This window comes from Rhinatrema bivittatum, chromosome 1, assembly GCF_901001135.1.
Source record: "Rhinatrema bivittatum chromosome 1, aRhiBiv1.1, whole genome shotgun sequence".
NCBI lineage: Eukaryota > Metazoa > Chordata > Amphibia > Gymnophiona > Rhinatrematidae > Rhinatrema > Rhinatrema bivittatum.
This window is the reverse complement of record NC_042615.1, coordinates 360483991-360488150: the sequence shown is the minus strand read 5'-3', so window position 1 is coordinate 360488150 and position 4160 is coordinate 360483991. Positions and strand designations below refer to the sequence as shown.

Below are 4160 nucleotides of genomic sequence, written 5' to 3'. Positions count from 1 at the left end.
CAGACTTCAAAACATGCCTGCTGCTTTTCAGGCCTTTGTTAATAAAATCTTCAGGGATCTGCTGGGCCAAGTGATGATTGTCTTCTAGATGATATTCTGACCCTTTCAGAGAACTCAGTGGAGCATGAACAGCAAGTACAACAGGTCTTCAGTTGCCTCAGGAATGATAAACTATTTGAAGAATTAAAGAAGTGAAAATTTGAAAGACAGAATATCAAATTCCTGAGGTACATTATTTCAGCAGATGAATTTGTGGAAAATTATAGAAATCTAATTTTAAAAAGTCCCCTTCCCCCCTAGATGTCTTCCTCCCCTCTCCAGAATGCCCCCAAGCACCCCTATCCCAGCTTATCTGCAATGTCTGAAGTCCAAAGAGGAGCAGGAGGAATCTCTTGTGGCTCCTGCGCCCTGCCCCCCCCCCCCCCCCCCCCCCCAGTGTGATATTTCAAAATGAAACCAACTGACCCACGGCCGGTAGCATTTTGAAATGTGTCCATATCTGAAATTGGCACTGACCTCAGCCCAATTTCGTGCCTTTTTGAAATATGGCACTAAAGCCAAAACAAACTGAAAAGAAAACAAAAAAACTCCAAAATGAAACAAATTGAAAACCTTGAAACAAACCCAAACAAAAAGGAAAAAAAAAAAACCCAAAAAATGTGTGCACATCCCCAGTTGTTTATACCATTGATGTATTTGAATGCCTCTATCATATCCCTTCTCTGGTTCTTCATATTAGGGTTCTTAAATCTCCCTCAGGGTGTTCGCAATGCAGTCTCTGCAGCATCAGAGAAGCCCTCGCCTCTGCTCTGTTTACATCCGACTGGAAACACAGCCTTAACAATTAGACACAAGACTCTGAATCAGGTCTCGCCAATAATTTGCGCAGAACACATCTGGAGCATTATCAGGGCCATCCTTGGGAAAGCAGGGGGCAATCTGGGGGCGACTGGCCTGGGCCCCTCAGTTTGGGGGGCTCTGCGCTGCTGAGGTGGCGCTGCCCCCAACACCACTTTCTATTCCTGAGCACTCCATGGGCCAGGAGTTGCTGCAGAGACCTCAGGTATAACGGCATAGGGTCCCCACGCTTCAAACTCGGGTGTGGGAGGGGGCCCTCTGGCAGATTCACCCCAGGCTCTACACCCCTCCTAGGGCCATCCCTGAGTATTATATCCAACTTTGGAGGCCAATTTCCAAGTTCAACAATGAAAAGCAGTAAACATATAATTTAACCAAGGTATGTATTATCTTGGGCAGTCTGAGTATGATGGAAAATATGTAAAAAAAAAAAAAAACATACAATCTATTTGGAACAATGGAAATTCTTCTAGCAAACAATATATGCTTATTAGATGGAAATCACCCAACATTCCAGACATGCTTATGAGGGCACTTAAAATAATTGATGCCTTGGAAGCTACTACATACTTGGAATTGGATGACTAAATAGGGAAGATATTTGAGAAAGGAGCAAGATTTCATTGCCACCTTGTCAGAGGTAGACAAAGTTTTTTAATTTATTATATTTTTCCAGGTTCATCTTGGTTCCCTACATGATCACTAGGACATCACTAGTATCTTGACTAACAGCTTTCCATGATGATCAAGTGGGCGCAGCTAACTTTTTGCTGAGTGATTTTCTGGGACAGTATATTGCTCGGTTTTTCAAACCTGTCCTTGTGAGCCCTCATGGTCAGTCAGTTTTTCAGCACATTCACATGCAGTGGAAACTCAGTATATGCAAATTTATCTCATGCACAATTCATTGTGAATATCCTGAAAACCTCATTAGCTGTTGGGTCACCAGGATATGGTTGAGGAAACCCTGAGTCTTCAATGATATTGATTAAATTAAACATGACTTTAATTACTTTATTATATAATTCAGTGTATATGACTAGAGTGCTATATTATATAGGGCATTAAGCCTTAAGAGTCTAGTAGCCATGTTTTGCTTTCACTCTGCACTAAGATAAATATATATGCCAATATAATTTCATTAAAAAAAACGTAATTCATGCAAACAAAAAAACCCTTTAAAAGTTAATATTCATTGTAGACTAATGATCTACTTCGGAATTAGGTTTTCTTTAATCAAAATACAGATTTTGCATCTTTAATTCAAGTGCAGCAGTACAGCTGAAATGCACAAAGAGGTTATATGCAGAACACAACACCCAGGATGCTTAGAGGCATATCAGCAATACCCATCCTAAAATAAAACTTATGGCTTGTAGTTTGATGTCTCCGGGGTTATATGTAGCTATTTCCAGATGAAATAGATGCTTCCGAGTTTCATTTTTCTTGCTTGTTGATTGATTGAAATGTCATATCTAAAAAATTCAGTAAAAAATAGTGTAAGATATATTTATCTATATACATCTGAATGCATATTATATATCTCTATGTCATTTTGGTTAATATAAAAAAAATATTTTTTTTTAAATTGATCTTGAAAGAAAATGTGCAGATTAATGAGATTGTATAAAATACTGCATAAAATAGGCCCATGTTTAAAATACTGCCATTCTAAACAAACCCCAATAGAAATGTTTTATTGAAATTAAATAATTATATCTAATGTATGCAAGATCTTTTTGGATGAAGCGCATAAAACATGACTGCAAAGCAGCAAGCCTAATTTTAATGGAGTATAAGTGAGAATATAATTAACACTCACCATTTTTCCATTAAGCCTTGCCCTGTGACTAATCAAACTAAAATATGTGTGTGTGTAAAAAAAGAGAATAGATCAGATTTCAGCAATCATTTCATTTCTTGCACTCTTGTAAATGTTTGCCATAGCTGCTGATTTTAGATCTGCTATACATGGGATAGCAAGAACATATATAGCTGATGTGGAATCTCTGCTATTTCCCTTGAATGGCACCCGCTGTGCTGAGGGGCTGCAATAGCGAAGTTAAAGCACAGTAGGCCACTGCCAGCCAGGGGCTTCATTGCCTGCCTTGGGTGAGACAATCTGCAGCTGCTGCTCCAGGGGCTCATGGAAACCGTAGCAAAGAAAGTGGGTCATGGGAACCCCAGCAGAGAAAGCTACGCTGGGAATCCTAAAGAATAAGGCTGGTCTGGCTTTTTGAAGGTGGAAAAGATAGCCAAATGAGACAGAGAGACTGAGAGATGACATGGAGAGAGAGAGGAGAGACAGGGGAGTGATAATGAAAATTCTCGGAAACGGTGCGTTAGGATATTGTGAACTAAATCAATTTAAAGTTTGCGAATAGAAACTGAATTTACATCTCGTCGTGCAGTCCATTCCTTCTCCTTGTCAATCCATTTCAATTCAAGACCCTTTATTGCCGTAACGCTTCGTACCTATTTTCCCAAAGTAAAGCATTTGTCTCTTTTCTCCACAGAGACAAACGGGAAACAAGATTTAGTGTTTCGGCCCCTAAACGATAAAAGGAAAATATAATCAAGCACAGATAAGAAATAAGCAAAGTCCTGTCCCTGAGTGGTACTCTCCCCCGCCTGCTAGTCACGGGCATTACGATGCTTCTCCAACAGGTGGCGCTCTGTACCTTCAGTACAGTAGCTGGCCTGGATTTATAGGCATCCTATCTGCAAAGAAACGCTTTATGTCCGTCCGTCTGTCTGCGAGCCCCTTAGTTGCAGAACTCCAGACCATGACGGGTGGGGGGGGGGGGGAGCACTCTGCCGGCAAAGACCAGGAAGGCAGCCGGGTCTGTGGTGCTGGTGCTATCGCTCGGACATAAGCGTCCGCATGTCCCGGGCAAAAAGGCACTAGAGAGAGAGTGCGGTGGCGGTGAAAAAGTGTGTGCCAGCTGCCCGATCCTTAGAGGCACTGAGCGCGCCCATCGCAGCGCCTGCTAGAGGGCGCTGTGGCAGGGAAGAGCAACCAGAGCCGTGGAGCTTGCAATCGGCCACACGGAGGGGGCCGGACCAGATGGCGGCAGTCGCGCCTCGCCGAGCCAGCAGGGGAAAGAACATCAATTACATCCCGACAAAACGCCACCCCCCTACCCCGGGAGTACAGCAAATGCAACTCGTTTTCTTCATAGGATAAATCTCGAGGAGCAGCGTTTTTTTTTGCAGAGCTAACAAAATGAAACGGCAGCGGGTTTGATGGGGGGGGGGGGGGGGCAGGAGATGTGGATGTCCTTGCCCTCAGCATTGGCAAG

General features: G+C 42.7%; 1 long non-coding RNA gene across 1 annotated transcript; it reads right to left on the bottom strand.

Moving 5' to 3' along the window:
- Positions 1-2073: 2073 nt before the first annotated feature.
- On the bottom strand, positions 2074-3785 carry LOC115080813. Its single transcript, XR_003853678.1, has 3 exons — positions 3540-3785; positions 3256-3409; positions 2074-2333 (listed from the first exon to the last, which is right to left on the bottom strand). It is a non-coding gene; the product is annotated as an uncharacterized LOC115080813 (long non-coding RNA).
- Between the last annotated feature and the right edge of the window lie 375 nt (positions 3786-4160).